Genomic DNA, 23,378 nt, shown 5'->3' with positions numbered 1-23,378 from the left:
TACCTCTAGGAAAGGGAGTTTGCTATTTGGGGCCCAAACAACACTGGTTCAGACCCATGTAGCTCTGAGTACATTCATCTGCGTTTCTAATATGTTTATTTTAGATATTTTGATTTTTGTGTGTGTGTTTATTCATTTTTGAGAGAGAAGGAGACAGAGCGTGAGCCCAGGAGGGGTAGAGAGAGAAGGAGACACAGAATCCGAAGCCGGCTCCAGGCTCCGAGCTATCAGCACAGAGCCTGATTCAGGGCCTGAACTCACAAACTGTGATATCGTGACCTGAGATAAAGGCAGACGCTTAACCAGGGACTGAGCCACCCAGGCACCCCATAGATACTTCAGAAAACGTTGTTGTTGTTGTTTGTTTATTTTTCCTCTGCTTCTTGATTTAATTTGAATGCTCAACGAAGCCTTATTAATATTTTTATGTGAAAAATGTTTTCAAATTGACTCAGGCTTATTTTGCACGTCAGCGTGACTGGTACGTGGAGAGAAATTGTGGAAGATCACTTGAGCTCGTTTCCCTGTGGGGATGGACTGCTGTAATGGTTACACTTTCAGGAAAAAACAAACAAAAAACCTATTTCTGGTAGAATAATCAAATCAAAATGCGTCAGCGCATTCTCATCTGTGTTGTCTTTGGTCTATTTCTGAACACAGAAGTAGTGATTTTCCTGGCTGAAATACATGCTGTATTCAAATTTTTTTCTGATTTTTCAGTAAGGAACACTATGTTGAAAGATCTGTTTCTATGGCTATTATAAGATAGATAGTCTAATAGCTAAGGTGTATATAACAGTATATATAGATAGATACACATCTGACATTTTTTAGGCTTCCTTCTAACCTCCCTCATTGTCCTATACTGCTAATTAGGGCCTCTCCATCCCTTATTACAGTGTTTCCTCGTCTTCTTAAAATTCATTACTACCCTCCTAAGGAGAAAATTTTGATTTATATTCACCCTAACAAGTTAGATATTAGCAGATCAGATTTTGTTAGATGGGTTGGAGCTTTGGAGGGCTACACAAAAATCAGTTTCTTCTATATCTTTTTATTCATGCTTTGGATGTGTGTGTGTGGTTTATTGAGGTTTAAGTGCCATATACATTGTAAGATATTTAAAACTTACGTCATGGTGATTTGATACATGTATTCATTGTGAAAAGATATCCCCCATTAACACTTCACTGAATTATCTTTGGTAAGAACATTTAAGTTCTCTTAGATTTCAGTTGTACAATATAGTACTGTCAACCTTGGATCCTCAGACCTGTTCATCTTAGAGTGAAAGTTTATCCCCTTTTACCAACGTCTCCCTTTCTCCCTCCCTGGTAGCCCCTGGCAGCCACTTTTCTGTTTCTAGGAGTGTGAGTTTTTTTAAAAAAAATTTTAATGTTTATTTTTGAGAGAGAGACAGTGAGTGTGAGCGGGGGAGGGGCAGAGAGAGAGGGAGACAGAATCCGAAGCAGGATCCAGGCTCAGCCATTAGCACAGAACCCGACCCGGGCCTCAAACCCACGAACCTCGAGATCGTGACCTGAACTGAAGTCGGATGCTTAGCCGACTGAGCCACCCTGGTGCCCCTATATGAGCTTTTTTATAGCCTTAACTAGATCCTACCTTCCTGAGGCAAGGACTGTTTCTTATTGTCTTTGTAGTGTTCATGGTACCATACCCTGTACTTTGCAGGGAGGGCCTTCGATGTTTGTTGAAAAGATTAAACGTCTAGAGTGTCAGCTGCGGTCATAATTACAGCTGACCCTTGAAAATCACAGGGGTAAAGGGCCCAGACTCCCCACAGTCTTTTGACTCCCCCCAAAACTTCTAATAGTCTATTGTGGGCCAAGAAGTCTTACCAATAATGTAAGCCGTTGATGAACACATTTTTTGTATGTATTACTGTTATTACAATAAAGTAGGCTAGAGAAAAAATATTAAAAACCTTAAGAGAAAATACATTTATAGTACTGTATTTTTTAAAAATCTGTATAAGTGGACCGACCCATGCAGTTCAAACTGGTGTTCAAGGGTCAACTGTGATTAGTTACAATGGATAATATTACACGACTTAAAGTAGTAGATGAAGCAAATTTATTTCTCCAAAATACTTCCTTAAGCAATTAGTACTTTTTTTAAATTGAGGTATAATTGGCATAACATATTTCAGGTATATAAGGTAATGACTCAGTATTTGTATAAATTGCAAATTGATCACGTCAGTAAGTCCCGTGAATATTCATCACCATCGCAGTTGCAAGTTTTTTTCTCATGATGAGAACTTAAAAGATCTGGTCTCCTAGTTACATTCAAATGTACAGTACAGTATTGTTAACGATAGTCGTTACACTGTACATTACTTTCTCGTGACTGGAAATTTGTACCTTTTGACCACCTTCATTTTGCCCACCCTGCCACCTTCCTCAGACAACCACCAATCTGTTCTCTATAACGGTGAACTCCGTTTCGAATTTTTTTGTGCAACAGCTTTTTAGTACATTGTACTAAGAATTAGCACAATGTTACATGTTTAACAGCTTTTTAATGTTAGCTCTGATACAAAAATCCTCAATTTTCTGAAACAGTTTCTGTATATCTGTGTGTGTGTGTGTGTGTGTATATATATATGCCTTTAAAATACTACCTCTATTTTAATTCGTGTGACATATACATACATCTACGTGGAAAAAAATTACTATTGCGTAACTTAAATATATAGTTATCCAGATCAATGATGGCTCCCTCAAAAATAAATGTATAGTTATCCAATATCCAATATAGTTTTAAATGGCATTTATTTTGAAGAAGGAGCCACGTAAATATGGAAGTTTTCCAAATCCTACTTCTTGTAAGACTTCTCGTGTTTCCTTCACACTATTCCCATTCTATTTTGGGGTGCTACTTGATTAAAGTGTTTTATGTAACAATATACCCACCAGGATTACTGCCTTAGTTCCTACTTCAGCCTAGTGCTTTTGGGGAAAAAAAAATTATGTAACAAGAAGCTTGGCTCTCGTACAAAAGTATGTCCCTGACTTTCAGGGCTCCTTGGCAATCCTTTGTCCAGACCCAGTTTGTTCTCTAGTACATTCTCCTCAAAACTGTGCCAGAAAGTCTTCTCACCCCATGCCACAGCCTCTCTGCAGCTGCCTGCATTCTGCCCTGGCATTTTGGGTAGAAATCCCACAACTTTTACACCTTTCATGTCAAAATGGCTCTCAGACGTCACCCTCTCTGTTCTCAGAGGAAGGAATGTTCCAGCTCCTTCCCAGAGCCAGCGGGAAATCAAGCTGCACCACATCTGCATATCCTCAGCTCCACTGCCCTAGTGAGTGCTCCTTTGCTCTGAGCCTGAAGCATACTCCATTACCCCCTCACCTACAAATGCAAACCTTCCCCTGGCTCTCCCCTCCAATGACTCTTAGACATTCCCCCTGTCTTTCTGGGCCACTTTACAAAGCTGCAGTGTTCACTCAAGCCCTCAGCGGCCTCTCCTGCTGGGCCCCTGCTGCAACCCCGCCCCACACCGTGCACTCATTCGTTGCTGTGACTTCATCCAGAAGCTACAAAGGCACCCGCCTCCCCACAGGCTGCACCGACCCTCCACGCTCCCACTCTTTTCCCTGAAATCTTGATCCCCTGTCCAGTTGCGTGGGGGCTTCGCAGGCCATTCCAGCATCAGTTACCCACCATCCCTTCCCTGTCCTTTCTCCCCTGGGCTACTGCGACAGCTGCCGGGCTGTTGTCCCATCTCCCTTCTGCCCCACCCAATTCGTCCTCTAGGCAGAAGACCACCTACTCCTCACTTTGAGGGAAATGTCACCTACTGTAAAATGAGTCATTTTGTAGTAGACAGTTCAGTGACGTTTTGTGCGTTCAGAATGTTATGCAACCATCCATCACCTCCCTTTAGTTCTGAAGTATTTTGGCCAGCCAAGGAGAAACCTTATTCCCCATTTCCCCTTTCCCTTAGCAACCACCAATCTACTTTCTATGGATTTCTGTGAATTTACCTAATATGGCCATTTCATATGAATACAATAGATGACCTTGTGTGTGTGGCTTCCTTCACTTGGCACAATGCTTTTGAGGTTCTTCTGTATTGTAGCAAGAATGAGTAATTGATCCCTTTGTGTGGCTGAGTACTGTTCCATTATATGGATACCCTGCATCGTGTTTATCATTCATCATTTGATGGACATTTAGGTAGTTTCCATCTTCTGACAATTGCATATAGTGCTGTTTTGAGTGTTTGTGTACAAGTGCTTGTTGGAATACTAATTTTTAATTCTTCTGGATATATCCCTGGGGGTTGTATTGCTCGGTCACATGGTGTTTCTGTTAAACGTGTTGAAGAACCACCAGACTGTTTTCTGGAGTGGCTGCACCATTTTACATTCCTACCAGCCGCGCACAAGAGTTCCAATTTCTCTATTTCCTTCCAACACTTATTTTCCTTCAAAAAAGAAGTATAATCATCCCCATGGGTATGAAGTAATATCTCATGGTAGCAGAGCAGTTTTTTTTTTTTTTTAATGTAAAATTAAAACCCTGCTCCTTGCTTAACACACTTTAATGTTTTGCCATTGCCCCACCCTCATTCTGCCCTTAGGATAAAGTCAACCTAACTCCATTTTACCCCCCTCTCTTCATTGCTGCCGTCTTCTCTTCATTTTTCGAATATGCTTTGCATTCTCTGCTCACTGCCTAGAGCACTTCTCCTCCAAGCCTGCCCCTCCCAGCCCCATCCCTCCCCTGGGTAACTACTGCCCCCCCTGCATCAGATCTCAACTTCAACTCCACTTCCTCGGAGACCACCCACTGGCATTAAATTCCACTGTTGCAGGGTTATTTACACCCCAAACTGGCTGTAGCTGCTTCTGCCTGGTAACAGAGAAGGTAGCATGATCCTTAATGGGAAAATCCATCTTTATACTGGCCCTTATACTCACAGAGGGAAAAATAGACTGAGACTCTGAATCCCCTGCCAGTTTTTCTGTGCTATGAAAGGATAAGACTTTTCATCCTGTGAAACTGATCTGCATAAGAAACAGTGGTAGATGACGCTTCTGAAGGGGCTTGGAAAGCAGGCAGCTGGGGACTTGTGTGGGGAGTCTCCAGGCAAAAGGAAGAGTCCAGACGTAAAGGCCTGGACCCACAGAGAAAGGTGACCAGTGAGAATGTGCCAGGCATCAGGTGGCAAGGAGGCTAGAGGAGTGTCAGATATCCACTTGTCTGGCTGCTACATGTGCAGCCATGCCTCCCCCAGCTTCACAAACTGAAGATTCACAAACACATGCCCTGGGTGAGTGACTTCAGAGGCAATCAAGGGGAGTAAACCAAGGGCGATGGGCCAGGACAGAGCAGAGAGATGAGGACTGTAATGTTGCCAGGGTAAGAGGCCAGGGACGCAGATGCCTGGGCCGGAGGCCACAAAAGCTCCAAGGAATTCACAGGAGTCTTGGGAAGGTCACTGGATTTACTACAGGGCATGGGATGAAAGCTCCAAGCCACTTTTATTTCAATTCCCCAGCACAGTTTGACCTCAGCTGCACGGGGGTCTATCACATTGCCCCACGTGAGACGTGTCCTTCTTTGCTGTCATCACGCCTATTTATGTCTGCCTTCCCACCACACTGAGCCCGGTGCTGTCGGGGGGCATCCGTCTGTCTGTGCACTGCGTCCTGGTGCCTCTCTCAAGCAGGCACAGAAAGATATTTGCTGAGTGAATAAACTTTGTACTGACCAGAATTTGAGGTGGATTAAGAAAGGAACAAAATATAGTAAAATGGGGTAATTTCATATTTTTTATTTCTCTCCCCTGAACTGGAAATAGAGTGAAAAAATAGTTGAAAATTTAAGATGCCTAAAATTATAGGAATAAGTTTACTTGCTAAACGATTGGAAGAGATTGGAATTGCCTTATCAAAATGTCCAATACGCACATCAAAATCAACCTGCCAACTATAAAAATACCAGAAGGAAATAAAACCTTGTGCTTATGACCTTGGAGTAAGGAAGACTTTCTCTTGATTTTTCATGTTTTTAAGTTTATTTATTTATTTTGAGAGAGCACAAGCAGGGGAGGGACAGAGAGAGGGAGAGAGAGAATCCCAAGCGGGCTCCCTGTTGACAACACAGAGCTCAATTCCACACACCGCAAGACCATGACCCAAGCTGAAATCTGGAGTCGGACGCTTAACTGACTAAACCACCCAGGCGCCCCGTAGGGAAGACTTTCTTAAATAGGACCTGCTGAAAAAAGCAAAAGCCATAACTCAAAGGTTGATGTAATTTAAAATCTCTATGCTACAAAAATAACCAAAAAAACTTAACTGCAAAAATAGAACAAAGGTGGGGCGCCTGGCTGGCTCAGTCGGTGTGGCATGTGACTTTTGATCTCAGGGTTGTAAGTTCAAGCCCCATGTTGGGTATAGAGATTACTTAAAATCTTAAAAAAAGAAAATAGAACAAAAGGTTCTGACAATAATATGTATTAAAATTCATGTATTAATAATAATAATGAATAACCTATGAAATAAGAAATTAACCCAGTACAAACTTAAGCCAGACCCTCTCCGGTGAAAAAAAGGTACAAGTAGCCAGTAATCATATGAAGAAATGTTCAACGTTTCTAGAATTAATAAAATACAAATTAAAATGAGGTAAGTTTTTTTCATCCATAGATTGCAAAGCTTTCAAAGTTGTGTAACACTCTGAAGCATTGGTGGGAGCATGTAAATTGGTATAGACACTTTGGTAAATCTATTGAAATTTAAATGTACATTCTGACTTCACTTCTCCACATATATCCTACAGAAACATGTGTGCACAAAGAAACATGACAAATATGTTTACTGAAGCATTTGTTAAAATGGAAAGAATTGGAAAGCATCTCAGGAATGAATAAATAAAGTGTGGAATAAGTGTATTATGAAATACTATGCAGCTCTTTTTTTTAAATTTTTTAATGTTTATTTTTGAGAGAGAGAGAGACACACACACACACACACACACACACACACACAGAGTGTGGGTGGGGCAGGGGCAGAGAGAGAGGGAGACACAGTATTCGAAGCAGGCTCCAGGCTCTGAGCCCACAGCACAGAGCCCCATGTGGGGCTCAAACCCACAGACCACAAGATCATGACCTAAGACGAAGTTGAATACTTAACTGCCTGAGCCACCCAGGCACCCGGGAAGCTCTTTTAAAAATAAGGTAGATCTCCGTGCATGAACATGGTAGTATCTACAAGACATATTGAGTAAAAAAGGCAAGTTGCAGATAAATACATACAATGTTACACCTGTTTAAAAACCACAACAGATTCCAACAAATTATCTCCAGCTGGAAGTAGAAAGGGGTGGCACAGTGGCCAAAAAATATTAGCCTTTTTTTTTTTTTTTTACTTTTTGAGAGAAAGAAAGAGTGTGAGCAGGGGAGGGGCAGAGAGAGAAGGAGACACAGAATGCAAAGCAGGCCCCAGGCTCTGAGCTGTCAGCACAGAGCTGGAAGCAGGGCTCGAACCCTCCAGCCCGAGATCATGACCCGAGCCGAAGTCAGATGCTTAACTGACTGAGCCAGCCAGGCGCCCCAAAAATATTAGACTTCTTATGTATAATGTTCCCAAATTTTGCAAGACAAATATAATTGCATACTGTTTGTATTTTACCATAATTTGAAATTAAATGCTTAATGGGAAGACACTACTGGGCAATAAGAAGAAAGGAGCTAGTGATACACTAACCAAAAGAAGCCAGACACTAAAGAGTGCGCTCTGAGTAAATCCAGGGAGATGAAGTTCTCCGTGGATGAAATCCATGAAAATGAAGAACAGGCAAAATTATTCTACAGTGGAAAAAAATCAATGCTGTGGTTCTTCTGAGGGTGGTGGAGACAAACTGGTGAGGGGTAGTGGGATGAGGGAAAGATGGGGCTCATGTGGGTGAATCCACTGTTAAAACTGGACAGTTGCGATCAGTGCATTTCAGTGTGTGTTGACCTCAAGGTAATGAAGTTAATAAAATTGTCATGATACAATGTCTGAAATTTTCATCTTGCCCCACGTTACACTAATGCATTCTTCCTGAAACACACTCATCCTCTTTCCCATCTCTGCCATCCTCCTGTTGATTATGTCATCCAAGCTCAGCTCAGACTCCACAAGAGGATGGCCAGGTGACTCTGACCCCCCATAGGAGCCTGGTTTGAAGAGGAGAAGAATGTGTTCCATTTGTGACATGTAGGAGTGGGCAGGTGTTTTATTTGTGAAGAATGTGTGTTGTGAGTGCAGCGTGGCCACTCCATGGAGGGGACAGAGGAGAAGAATCACGAGCCATCTACTGTGCTACCTGATCAGCATGTGTTTCGTGTTTGGGAATCAGTTTACAAGAGATGGGAAGCAGAACAGATGAGTAGGAAAAGGATACCAGTTCAGCCTTTTAATTATGGAAACGTTGGAAAGGGGAAAGAAACAAAGCAAATGGGCATGTGCTCCTGAGAGAGAAAGGTGTGGCGTTAGAGTGGCTGTTCTCTGCTGGCCCCTAAAGGGCCTTCTCCTCAGATCTTATGAGCAGGGGGACACAAATGTGGAATTGCAGCAAAGAGGGGACTCTATGCTGGAAGGTTGGGAAGGAGGGGGCCAGACCCTCCTCCCAGGCTGCTGACTGGGATTCCTGACAAGGAAGGCATACTTCCAACAAAATGAACGAATGAAAGATTTAAAAAGTAAAATCCTTGGGAGTTGTTATGAGGATTAAATGAATGGTTGCATCAGGAACAATTCCTGGCATTAAGAGCAGTCATAAATGTTATCTAGAGAGAACAGCAGCAGCTGCAGCAGTAATAATATGAAGCAAACTGAAATTCAGACCATTTTGGCTTTTTTGCAAGTATGTCTTAGTTAATTTTAGTTTTAAGAACTTCAACCTATCTCAGTTGGAAGAAAAAAGCCAAGAGAGAAAATAGAACATTTTTACAAGTTGGTCCAGATTGACAGGGGGTGTGGTAGTTTCCTCCTTTGGGTTAGAAATGGAGGGTGTGGACAGCCTGGAGACTCAACCAGTCCCTGACGTGCGGGAGACTGGGGCACATGGTGAAGCAGCACAGAGGGAAGAGGCTGAGGGAAGCATGGAGACCAAAGCACCTTTGCACCAGAACCATCTAAATGTTAAGCCAAAGCTGAATTACAGGTTCTTCCCCCCACTCCTCAATGCTTCATGAATCTCATACACTAATGGATGGACTGGCTGATCTTCAACATTGGAGGACTGGGCCCAATTGATATACATGTTTTTGGCTATTTTTATGTAAAGGTATTTTTATTATGATAAAATACATATAAAATCTGCCATTTTAACCACAGTAAGCATAAAATTCAGTGACATTAAGTACATCTATAATGTTGTACAACCATCATCACTATGATCTATTTCCAAAACTTTTCATTACACCAGTATGTGGATACTTTTTACCTCCCCTGAATTGTGAAATGATAATTCTATAATTCAATATTAGGGCTAGAAGGACCTTGGGCATTATCTCCAATCGTCTCATTTGTATAGATGGGGAAATCAACACTGATAAACGTGTTATTCAAGGCTGCAAAGCCAGAAGATGGCAGGGCTTGAACTCAAACCCAATTTCTTGATTCTTAGGAGCTCAGTCCCCAGGGAGTTGTTACTACCATCCACCCTATTTATTCTATTTCTATTATTTCTAGCTACCCTGATTAGTCTATTGCAGAGGTCATAATATCACCTATAGGCTCAAGATAAACATTCAGTAGGTGTTTCTTGGGTACGGAGATTAATAAATCTGACAACCTGAAGAAGTTAATAAATCTTCCCATCTAAATTAAGGCAGCCAGCTTTAACATTATTTCTATAGAGATTGTCAGTTTTTAGATTTAGAGTTAAATTTGTATGTAAAATGTCTTAACATTATATGGGGAAAAATATGTTTGGAAGCCATAGTCATTATTCAGACCTCTGTACTTCCAGAAATCCAGGTGTGCTGTGTAAGAATCACCAAGAAATATGAGCCCCCAGGATCATGTAATAGACACTGGATAGATTTTTATTGGATTCATGAATAAATATGTGAATAAATGAATTCACTCCACCACATTTTCTCCACGGGCTAGAACACTGGAGATATTCAAGAAAAGCCTATAGAAAAAATTCTTGTGTTTTGTGGGAAGTTAGGAAACTGACCAATCAAATCACGTTTTTACTTATTCATTGCCCTACCGATTCACAAACTCATTGCTGTGTATTGTGTACCAGGCTCTGTGCTAGATATTGGACGTACAAAGAATAGGAATACACAGCCTTTGACCTCCAGGAGCTCACAAGCTCATGTCAACAACTAAAATACAGTGTTGTAACTGTTATGGAAGGATGGTGCTGAGTGCAAGTGAAACCCAAGGACACAGGCAGAGAGTGTTGACAGGCTCAGGGGAAAGGTACAGGTGCTAGAAAAAACTAGTTTACCAGTAACAGATTACAAACAAAGGATGCAAAAGAAGGAAGTGGTTGGGTAGATGATGATTATTACTCTACAATTCTACCCTCCTCTTGTCTATATTAGCAATGCTGCTCAGGATTGGTGATGAGCCTCGTTGCTCAATTAACCTTTTACTACACTTGCCTAAAACTACAGATATCTTTAAAACCTTATGTTGTGTCCCCTTTTTAATGACTAAAAGTAATAACTATAGAAGTACATCAAGGTTTATTTACAAGGATATTTACTAGTGTATTACCTCATTTTTTTTAAGTAGTAAAAAAATTGGAAGTGAAAAAATCATAGAGAATCAAAGACATTATGCAATAGAATACCTTGCAGTCATTTAAAATCATTTTAACAATATATAATTTCTTTTTTAAGATTTTATTTTTAAGTAGACTACACCCAGCGTGGGGCTTGAACTCACAACCCCAACATCAAGAGTGCATGGTCCACTGACTGAGCCAGCTAGGTGCCCCAAGAATATATTATTTCGTGGATAAATATACAAAATGTAATAGTATTATATTTTGAAAAAATACAAAGTTGTGTGTTTAATACCAGATTTAAAAATAGAGAGATTAGTTTGCATAGACAAAAGAGTTAAAGTAAATATACCAAAATATTATTTGTGGATTTTTTTAATGTCACAATGACAGATATTTACATTTTTTCTCTGTATTTATTTCCCAAACTTTTAACAATGACTACTACTTTCTTGGCTACAAAATAATAATAATTAGGTTGTAATGTTATTTTGGATACATATTGGGTTGTGTTTTTTTCATTTCATTTAATTTTTTTTTAATTTACATCCAAGTTAGTTAGCATATAGTGCAACAATGATTTCAGAAGTAGATTCCTTAATGCCTCTTACCCATTTACCCCATCCCCCCTCCCACAACCCCTCCAGTAGCCCTCTGTTTGTGCTCCATATTTAAGAGTCTCTTATGTTTCATCCCCCTCCCTGTTTTTATATTATTTTTGCTTCCCTTCCCTTGTGTTCATCTGTCCTGTATCTTAAAGTCCTCATATGAGTGAAGTCATGAGATGTTTGTCTTTCTGTGACTAATTTCACTTAGAGTAATACCCTCCAGTTCCATCCACGTAGTTGCAAATGGCATGATTTCATTCTTTTTGATTGCTGAGTAATACCCCATTGTATATACATACCACATCTTCTTTATCCATTCATCCATTGATGACATTTGGGTTCTTTCCATACTTTGGCTATTGTTGATAGTGCTGCTATAAACTTTGAGGTGCAGTGTCCCTTCGAAACAGCATACCTGAATCCCTTGGATAAATACCTAGTAGTGCAATTGCTGGGTCGTAGTGTAGTTCTATTTTCAATATTTTGAGGAACCTCCATACTGTTTTTCAGAGTGGCTGTACCAGCTTGCATTCCCACCAGCAATGCAAAAGAGATCCTCTTTCTCCGCATCCTCGCCAACATCTTTTGTTACCTGAGTTGTTAATGTTAGCCATTTTGACAGGTATAAGGTGGTATCTCATTGTGGTTTTGAGTAATTCCCTGATGATGAGTGATGTTGAGCATTTTTTCATGTGTCAGTTGGCCATCTGGATGTTTTCTTTGGAGAAGTGTCTATTCATGTCTTTTGCCCATTTCTTCACTGGATTATTTGTTTTTTGGGTGTTGAGTTTGATAAGTTCTTTATAGACTTTGGATACTAACCCTTTATCTGATATGTCATTTGCAAATATCTCCTCCCATTCTGTTGGTTGCCTTTTAGTTTTGTTGATTGTTTCCTTTGCTGTGCAGAAGCTTTTTATTTTGATGAGGTCCCAATAGTTCATTTTTGCTTTTGTTTCCCTTGCGTCTGGAGATGTGTTGAGTAAGAAGTTGCTGTGGCCGAGGTCAAAGAGGTTGTTGCCTGCTTTCTCCTCGAGGATTTTGATGGCTTCCTGTCTTACATTTAGGTCTTTCATCCATTTTGTTTATTTTTGTGTCTGGTGTAACAAAGTGGTCCAGGTTGATTCTTCTGCATGTCGCTGTCCAGTTTTCCCAGCACCATTTGCTGAAGAGACTGTCTTTATTCCATTGGATAATCTTTCCTGCTTTTTCAGAGATTAGTTGGCCATATGTTTGTGGGTCCATTTCTGGGTTCTTTATTCTGTTCCCTTGATCTGAGTGTCTGTTTCTATGACACATATTATTTGTACAGCCATACTTGTCTGGGAAATGTCCCCAAACTCCTGTTCTAAATCCACAAAGTTATATATACAGGTGACTCTATATTGCAGGATTTTTTACCTCAATACCCAGGATTCCTTGTCTCCCTGCTTTGAAGAATGAAGAGGTGGACACAAAATGAACAGCAGGCAAAAGTTTATTAGAGTATAAAATTATAAAGTAAGAACAGTATGAAATCTCTCTTTGCAGAGAGGGAACATTATAAAGTGAATGCCGATGACAATAAGCAAGGGTCCTTGTTTTATAAGGTTCTGGTCAGTCCTTCCCTTCCCTTCCCCCTCGTTCCTTCTCAGGCTCCACCCTTACTGGCTGGATAATCTAGGTGCTAGGTTGTCTATTCCTGACTGGCTAGATTCCATTGTATGAGGGGTGGTCTGTGGCCATACTCTTCCTTGTGGGTCTTACATTTTATGGTCTACTACTTATTTTTAGTCAAGTATTTTGTCAAATTCCTGAGGGAAACCTGAGGGGGAGTAGGTGGTGTCTGTTAGGACACCTCCTCTTAGGAGGAATCTTACGCCCCAAGAGAGTTTGCTGTGGTCAGACACTCAAAGCGTTGTTCCAAAATATGTGTTTTTCCCTACACAGGGACCTCAGGTCCTAACTTTTCCCTCTCGGACTATTTTGTCCTATTTTTCCCTATCATACAAGAGTGTACAAAATAATCCTGTCCTCTTGGCTACAGTCAATTGGTCCATGGATGGGCATCTGGCCCAGGCTAGTCCAATCAGAATACATTCTCTAAAAATTTAGAGATTAAAAAGATTCCCAAATCAAGTCCTTTTGAATGGAAAAAGTATCAACTTGAGAGCTGGGGAAGTGACCATCTTTTCAACTTTTTGACTCAGGAGTAGAGAAAAATAGTCTCAGAGAAAAAGAGAACCTTGGCAAGGTGCAGAAAGGAAGAGACGGAAGAGGTGTTGTCTGATTCCCGTGACAGAGCTGGTCCCACTTCCCATCCTTCCTGAGGTCCTCAGTACCTTAAATTCCATGAGATATCCATGAGATATCCATATGCTTTATAAGAATGTTTTCCTTTTTTGCTTAATCTTTTGTTTCTTGAAACTTAGAGGTCTGTCTAAACAAATATCTTTGAGAGCATAAGAGAAGCCAAGCTTCTAAGAGAGCTTCATGATGCTTCTCTTCTGTGAGGTCAGGGACTGCACTTCTCAGCTCAGGTTTCCATCACTGAGCCCACTGGGCATGCGTGCTTCCTGACTGGCGGCCTAGAAGAATGAATGATGTGCTCTGCCTTTCATTACTCCCGCTCACCCCACATTCCTATTTAATAATTGGCAAAATGTATTGGGGGTCATGAAAAGGACATTTCTGAGTCCCCCTCCCCTCCTTTCTATGGGAAAAATGCTAAATATATGTGGTATAGGAAATGTCATCTTTTATTAAATTCCACAATAATTCTATTGGCATTCAAAGTCACTTGTAAGTCCAGGCTAGGCATAGGTGAAAACCTCTCCTTCCTTGCTCAGGGGCAAAAAGCTTCATTTGGAAAATACAGAAAGTTTCTCATCGAAGGAAAAGAAGGCAAACTGATGTATGATGTAATCAAATGGCACTTTTCACAATTTATTATTCCTTGGACAGACATTTAAGACCAGCCACAGTGTGCAACTTCCTGCCAGGCCATTCTCTATTTTAAACATTATGGTGAGTTAGAGGGAGAAAGTACAGAATCATTTGAATTGAGTCTTTTCTCCCAAGTTAATAGGACAAAATATGTATGGTATATAAATAGTGTGACTTGTAAAGTTTGGGGTTTTTTGAAATCATGAAACCAGGTCAAATTTCTGAAGTTTCTACCAACTCCAAAATCTTACTTTGGAAATAGGAGCATATGTTTCAAAGCTGAGAAAGCACTTGCATTAATAGCACCTACTGAATGTTGTTACCAGTGTGAAGTCTTTAAGAAGTTGCCTGACCTACTAAATTTAAACAGGAGGTTTAAAAGGTTCTGGAAATTGTGTAACGCACTACCCTCACATTGCAACGTCAGACGGTTAATTGACGTATTCAACTGCTAATTTAAAACTCTTCCACATCTGTGGCTTCTATAGGCTGGTACCCCAGAAGGCAAGAGTTGGTAGGGTCAACAGCAAGAAAAAAGAAGCTGAATCCCAGCCATCCAAATATTTCAAATGCCTCTGCTTTGACTCTTTGGGAAATAGACTTGTAATTTTCACTCAAACAGAGCCTTATATAATTTGAGGGCTAATACTTTGTGTTAAATTCCTCTCTAGAAGCATGAAGATGTTCAAGGAGCCTCCACCACATGCCAGGCACTGTGCTGAACACTGGGGATGTGGTGAGGAATGAAAAGAACAACTTCTGCTCTTATAAGGCCAACCTGACAAATGACCTTCAAGTTACAATCTGAAGGGTGAGTAATAGTCATGTGAACAAGGAAAGGGAAGGTGTTCAGGCAAGGAAGGAGCATATTAGAAGGCTTGAATGAAACCGAAGTTATAGTTTTAAAAATGTACCTGTGTTGGGGCTCCTGGCTGACTCAGTTGGTAGAGCATGTGGCTCTTAGTCTCAGGGTTGTGAGTTCAAGCCCCATGTTGGGTGTAGAGATTCCTTAGAAGTAAAATGTTTAAAAAAAAAAAGTACCTGTATTAATCATAGTTTTCATTGTCTTTTTTTAGAGTAGATTTTTTAAAACTTATTTTGAGTGAGAGACAGTGCAAGTGGGGGAGGGGCAGAGTGGGAGAAAGACAGAGAATCCCAAGCAGGCTCAGTGCTGACAGTGCAGAGCCTGATGGGAGGCTCAAACCAATGAAACTGTGAGATCATGACCTGAGCCGAAACCAAGAGTCAGTTGCTTAACCGCTTAATTGACTGAGCCACCCAGGTGCCCCATCATAGCCACCCAGGTGCCCCATTTATTTTCTGTATTTTATGATGTTTTGGTATCTTGAGGCCTTGCAGACACAGGAAGGGACTGCCACTCCCAGGATTAGCTAATTCCTAGAGATTGCAAACATGACTTTTCATATGTAAACCACCAATCCTGAGTCCTTCCTTATCTCCACCCACCTGCTTTTATGAGGCTCCTGCAGTCCAGGCATCCTGGCCTAACCCCCCAAGGTCGTGGAACAATTGAGGATCACCCCTGTAGCCTAGTGCCTGTGAAATTATTCAAACTAGCCAATCCTAAATCTGCTTACCCTGCCTTTCCTTGCCTTTTCCACAGAAACGAAAATAAAGATTCATGCCCATTTCTTCCCCACATTCCTTTGGCCTCCTGACCCACCTTGGTGTTTCCCCAAGTCGCCTTGGGGCAAGCCCCCTCTCTTGGGAACTGCAACAAACTTTCTCCCCTCCTTCCCCCCGTTTTACCGAGATATAATTGACAAATAACACTGTTATTAGTTTTAGGTATACAACTAAATGATGATTTGATATATGTACATATTGCAAAATGATTACTACAATATGTTAACATCCATCAAATTACCTTTGAAATGGCAGTCATCTCTTGATCTGTTGGCCTCACCAAACCTGAATAAAAACAAAATCTTCGGTACATTTTAAAGCAGCACTTAACTCACATGTCATGGAATAATCAAAATTGAAAAATTTGGGCAGGATAAATACTGCCCAGAGAAATATTAATATACACGCTACTAAAATATTTTGGCTGCATTAGGAAAAAAGAACAGTCTAAAATATTTTGAAACACTGAAAAACGTTTCTTGTAAAAATGTCATACATAATAGAGTGGCACACATTTGTTGAGCATGCCATGTGTCAGGCAGTGTGCTGGTACTTGAATACAATTGTAAACAAAACATCTCAGTTCTATAGCTGTAGAGCTTATATTCTAGTGGGAAAGAGAAAAAAAATTTTTTTTTTAAATCCGTGAAGTATAGGGGCACCTGGGTGGCTCAGTCGGTTAAACGTCTGACTTCGGCTCAGGTCATGATCTCGCGGTTTGTGAGTTCAAGCCCCGAGTCGGGCTCTGTGCTGATGGCTCAGAGCCTGGAGCCTGCTTCAGATTCTGTGTCTCCTTCTCTCTCTGCCCCTCCCCAACTTGTGCTCTGTCTCTCTCTATCAAAAATAAATAAATGTAATTAAAAAATTTTTTAAACATGAAGTATGTAGATATAAAAACATAGTACGAAGGGGGAAAAATGTTGCAAGAATGGGCTGGTCCAGTGGGACTCATTGAGAAGGTGAGATTTGATCTAAGACTTGAAGGTGAAGGAGGGTTATGTGGGTATCTAAGGGAAGAACCTTCTAGGTGGAGGTATAGCCAGTGAAAGGCTCTAAGATGAGATCTTGTGCAGCTGTTCAAGAAAGAGCAAGACTAGAATAGTGTAGCTGGAACAGAAGAATGAAGGAGAAAGATTGATAAGTTTAGGGAGTGACAAGGACAGAAAGGTAAGAAGTTGGAGGTGGGGGAAGGGCAGACTGTGTCAGGTCTTGCACCCCATTTTAAGGACTTTGGCTTTTATTGTGAGTGAAATGGAGAGCCATTGGAGGATTTTGAGCAGAGGAATGACATGACCTTAGTTAGATTTTTAAAGGATAACTCTGGATCCATGCTGAGGACACATAAGAGAGTACAAGAGTAGAAGAAGGGAGCCATTGGGACAACTATTTAATAATCCAGGCAAAAGATGATGGCCACTCAGACTAAGATGATGGCAGTGAAGATGGCAAGAGGTGATCAGAGTTTGGATATATCTGAATGGTTGAGTCAACAGAATTTCTTGGCAAACTGGACATGAAGTGTGAAAGAGAAGAGTGTCAACATGTTGGCTGAACAACTAGAAGGATGGAGTTGTCATCAACCAAGATGAAAAAGACTGTGATGAGGAGACAGTTGGGTGTACAGTGTGGTCAGGAGAGAGAAGCTCCTGTTGGTAATATAAATTGGAGTGCTGTCAGCACATAGATAATTAAAGTCATGAGAGCAGTTCAGAGTAACAGGAGATAAAGAAGAAATGATCAAGGACTCAGTGCTGGGGAGAAGAATCCTCATTTGTGATGAAAATTAAGTGATTGAAACAAGGAAATCATGGTTATCCAGGTGAAGAGATAGTATGAACCCATCTAAAAATGTTGAGAGCCCACAGAATATAAAAGAATTGTTTACTGGCACGGAAACAAAGCAGTATATAAAATTATGTGTAAATATGACTCCATTGTTGTAATAGGTGTGTAGATATGCATTTGTCGATAGCTATGTGGATGAATTTATGAGGAAGAGAAAGGGAAAAGATGTACAAAACTGAGTGGTAAAACTACAGGTTACTCTCCCTACTTCCTAATTTATTGTCATGAATATACATTCTATTTATAATCAGGGAAAAGGTTTTAAAAATCATGTTTTCTTATATTCAGAAGTAATAAAAGTGTCACTTTTCTATAGCAACCATATTTTTAAACAATTTTTTATTTATTTTTTTAAAATTTTTTTTCTTTTTTTAATGTTTATTTATTTTTGAGACAGAGAGAAAGACAGAGCGTGAGTGGGGGAGGGGCAGAGAGAGAGGGAGACACAGAATCCGAAACAGGCTCCAGGCTCTGAGCTGTCAGCACAGAGCCCGACACGGGGCTCGAACCCACGAACCATGAAATCATGACCTGAACCGAAGTCCGACGCTTAACTGACTGAGCCACCCAGGCGCCCCTTAAACAATTTTTTAAATAAACTAGGATACCTCTGGGTTAATTTAGTGTGTTTACAGATCATTTGTCAATAATTCACTATAGTGGATCTTTTAATGAAATCAAGCATGTGTCTTTCTTTGAACATGAACTTTTGGTGGCAAATCTTGCCCTAGCAAAACTGTGAAATAATTGATTATGCAGCACTTCTACTCATCTGCCACCTAAAACTTACTTCATCAGGAGTCCTTCTTCATTACCGTGCTGACTACTCCAGTCTTCTTGATCTTCTGGCCAAAAATAAGTCTTTGCTCTCTCTTTCTCTCACATTCCATTTCCATTTCATCAGGAAGTTCTGTTGGCTCTGCTTTCAGAGCACATCCAGATGTGATCACGTCTCATACTTCCCCTCTCTTGAGTCAAAGTCACCATCATTTCTGGTCTGGATTACTTGAACAAACTGCTCACTGCTCTCCTTGTTTCCCTGTTGATTTCCTGTGTTGCATCCAGGGTGTGTAAAACAGCTCAGATGAGGGCCCTCTTCAGCCTCAAACCCTGTGGTAACTCCCATCACACTGAGCGAAAGGCAAAGTCCTGACGTGTCTTTCTGACCCTACACAATCTATTCCCCCACACACATGCTACCACCCTACCCCCAGGTAAGCCTTTGATATCATTCATGGCCAATTACTCCCTGTCTCACTCACTCTCCTTCAGCCATACTGGCCTTGCTGTGGCTTGAACACGCCAGGCATGCTCTATGCTTTCTACCTTGGGGTCTTGACACTGGCCGGTCCCTCTGCTGAACATCTTTCCTTCTGATACCCGGCAATGTCAACTCTGCTTATGCACTTCATGTCTGCTCACATGTCACCTTCTCAATGCACCTGGCCCCTCCTTCCAAACTCTTAATTCCCTGTATCCTGCTCTATTTTGTCTTACCAAACATCTGTCATCTTCCAACATACTATGTAATTTCTTTATTTGCTATGTTTATTATTTCTTTTCTACCTGCACCTCTTGGAATATAAACTCGGTGAGGGCAGAGATTTTTATTTTTGTTCGCTGACATATTCCAGGTACGTAGAATGGTGCTAGCTTGTAGTAAATATCTATTGTTGAATTACCTCATTACGATAGGGTGCATTTTATACACACCCCCTAGCAACTTGTCAACGACATGCTGACCCCTGTTCTTCTGGTACACGGAAAAAGATAATAACCCTCAAGTAAGTTAGGGTAACGATAACAGCGAAGATTTACTGAGTGCTTACTCTGGGCCAGACACTGTTCTTTTAAAAAAGAATTTTTTTTAATTTTTTTTTTAACGTTTTATCTATTTTTGAGACAGAGACAGAGCATGAATGGGGGAGGGGCAGAGAGAGAGAGGGAGACACAGAATCGGAAGCAGGCTCCAGGCTCTGAGCCATCAGCCCAGAGCCCGACGCAGGACTCGAACTCACAGACCGCGAGATCGTGACCAGAGCTGAAGTCAGACGTTTAACCGACTGAGCCACCCAGGCGCCCCAAAAAGAATTTTTTTAAGTTTATTTATTATGAGAGAGAGAGAGAGAGAGAGAGAGAGAGAGAGAGACAGCGCAAGTAGGGGAGAGGCAGAGAGGGAGAGAGAGAATCCAAAGCAGTGCCAGCACAGAGCCCAACACAGGGCTCAAACCCATGAAACCATGAGATCGTGACCTGAGCCAAAACCAAGAGTTGGCACTTAACCAACTGAGCCACCCAGGCACCCCTGGGTCAGACACTGCTCTAAGGGCATCACAGCAATAGATCATTGGATTCTCACTTCAACCCATTAGGGTGGATGTATCATTGTCCTCATTATAGAGGAGGAAGCTGAGGAACAGAGGGTTAGGGATGCTGTTTAGTGTGACACAGCTTCTGAGAGGAAGAGTTAGCACTTGAACCCAAAGAATCTAGAACCAGAATGTGTGGTCTTCACAGCTTTTCTCTACATCTCTCAGGAATGCATGCATTGAGGGAAGAGAGCCTGTCCATGATTTTCGATGCTAGGTGTAGCATGAACAATATTTGCTGAAGGTGGAAATGGCCTCCTTTTGAAATCAGCCCCCAAATATTAAGAGATCGATCAGAATTTATTTCCATTTGTAAAATTTTAAAAGATCAAGTTAGTAAAGATTTATTTCTATATTTTAACATTTCCTTGCTTTATCTTAGTGATGGAAGGGAGAAAGTATTTTTTTCAGTATCCATCTATTATTCACATATTTTCTTTAATATATTGTTTTCCCAAGTCAAATTTTTGCTTCAGTTTGTTTTTTTTTAATTTTTTAATGTTTATTTATGTTTGGGAGAGACAGAGAGAGTGCAAGCTGGAGACGTTCAGAGAGGGAGACACAGAATCTGAAGCAGGCTCCAGACTCTGAGCTGTCAGCACAGAGCCCGACGCAGGGCTCGAACTCACGAGCTGTGAGATCATGACCTGAGCGGAACTCGGACACTTAACCAACTGAGCCACCCAGGCACCCCATTCTTGCTTCAGTTTAATAATTTTTGCATTAATTGGAACATGGATTTTTTATGTTTGTTTGTTTTTTATTTAGAGCATGCACATACAAGTTGGGGAGGAGCAGAAAGAGAGGGAGAGAGAAAATCCCAAGCAGGTTCCACGCTCAGCATGGAGCCTAACATGGGGCTCGATGTCACAACCTTGAGATCATGAGCTGAATTGAAATCAAGAGTCAGTGGCTTAACCAACTGAGCCACCCAGGCACCCCTGGGAACATGGCTTTTAAAAGAAAATGGATATTTTTGTTAATAAGAATACCCAATTGAATATATATCCTGTGATACCTAATTGAATATATATGCCTTGGAAGTATTTTTTGACTCTGAGGAAAAAGGGGTACAGTGTGCCCAGCAAAACTTATTTCCACAAAATGGAAATTGGTCTTTCCAGTGCTGTTCAGATATTTTCATTGCTACACAAGTGGGAGAATTTATATAGTTCTTTCCTTCTGCGTTCATCTTCCAAGATGATTAAAAATTTAGATAAGTTTGCCAGTAGCCTTGTTTGGCAGCTGTTGTGCCTATTAAATAGAGTGCATCTTTAGAGCGTTCCATTCACTGCTAAGTGGAAAGAATTTTAAAGAAAACTAATCTAACCTCCTGGGGAGTGAGGAGGTTACACATATTCAAGTGAAAGTTAAGATGCTGTGGAGTCATTGTGAATAGATATTATTGTAGTAAGGAAGAACTTCAAGTCTAATTATAACTTTGTGATTCAAATTTCTTCTGTGGAGAATCCGAGTGAGACAGCAGTTGATGTGCCGATCTTTGCGCCTCTCCAAATTCTGAACTCACCACAGGCCGGCTGAAAGTGAAAAACTCCCTTACTTCAATACTTAATCCATGAGGAATATCTAGATGTCACAGAGCTAGGTTATTGCTTGATGTTTTTGAGGGTATGTAAATAAGATCCTACAACCTCTTTGTAATCTATTTTCATATCTATCAGGGTAGTTAGAAACACTGTTCTTTCTCCAGAGAGGCACAGTACATGTATGTAGGAATTGCCTAAATAGTGCTTCTATATTAGAGTTCCTCAGATACATAAGTGGTATGCAATTACTACTAAGACAATTATAAAATATATTAGGGGCACCTGGGTGGCTCAGTCGGTTGAGTGTCTGACTTTGGCTCAGGTCATGATCTCACGATTTGTGGGTTCGAGCCCTGTGTCAGGCTCTGTGCTGACAGCTCAGAGCCTCGAGCCTGCTTCAGATTCTGTGTCTCCCTCTCTCTCTGCCCCTTCCCCGCTCATACTCTGTCTCTCTCTCTCTTTCTCTCAAAAATAAATGAACATTGGGGCACCAGGGTGGCTCAGTCGGTTAAGCGACCAACTCTTGATTTCGGCTCAGGTCATGATCTCACAGTTTGTGAGTTCGAGCCCCGCATCGGGCTCTGTGCTGATGGTGCAGAGACTGCTTGGCAATCTCTCTCTTTCCCTGTCTCTTTCTCTCTCTCTCTGCCCCTTCAGAGTTCTCTATCTCTCGCTCTTTCAAAATAAATAAATAAAATTTTATAAATAAATAAATAAACATTAAAAAAAATTTAATATTAGATATAGCTGGTGTTTTTATTTACCACTGGTATTTAAGGTACTATACAAGGAAAGTATTTATTCCTAAAACAAGGACTGGAATGGCTAGATAAACCCAAAGAGCTTTTTTTTTAAATGTAGGGTTCCAGGGCCTACTCTCAAATATTCTGCTTCCACAGGCCAGGGTGGGACCTAGGAATCTGGATTTCTAAAAGTACGCCCAACTGCTTCTGATGTTTAACCATGTATAAAAGCCAGTGCACAAAGACATTCGTATAGTCCTATTATAGACTCCCAGTCCTTAGCCACTGCTAAAATTGTAGGCAACTTGAGAAGAAGGATTGTCTTACCTATCATTATATCCCCTTCAGTGCCCCAGCACATGAGATTTGTTGAGTTTATTTGAGTTGAATTGCTTTGACGTGGGAACTCATGCCTGGAAGTGAACACATAGTCACTGGAAAGCTTTATCTCCTGTACAAATTAATTGGCCTTTGGCACAAAACGTTCTGTGAGGCACGTGAGTCAGATCTTCCCCAGCCTCATCACTGCTTTGAGCCTGTCCGTGAGAAGCACACAGACCTGGGTATAAGCATTGGCTCTGCTCTTTATATATATCTATCTATATATCTATATATTTACATAATTGTATATTATATAGAAATTATATATATTATATAATGCATATTATATATAATATATATATAAATATATATACAAAATCTAGCATCCTGTGTCTTCATGTGTTAAATAGGTACGATACCAACCATCTAGGATATTTGTGAGGATTAAATCAGAAAAATGTGTCTTAGGTGCTTGCTACATGGGAAGTGCTAAATAAATGTAAATTGCTTATCCTGCATCTTTATTTTCTTCTGTGTGGGGCTAAAAATCATGGTTCTGTGATGTGAATAGCAAGAGACCACCTACTGAACCATGGA

This window comes from Panthera pardus, unplaced genomic scaffold, assembly GCF_024362965.1.
Source record: "Panthera pardus isolate Hobbes unplaced genomic scaffold, ASM2436296v1 HiC_scaffold_11, whole genome shotgun sequence".
NCBI lineage: Eukaryota > Metazoa > Chordata > Mammalia > Carnivora > Felidae > Panthera > Panthera pardus.
Note: the sequence above shows the minus strand (reverse complement) of the source record.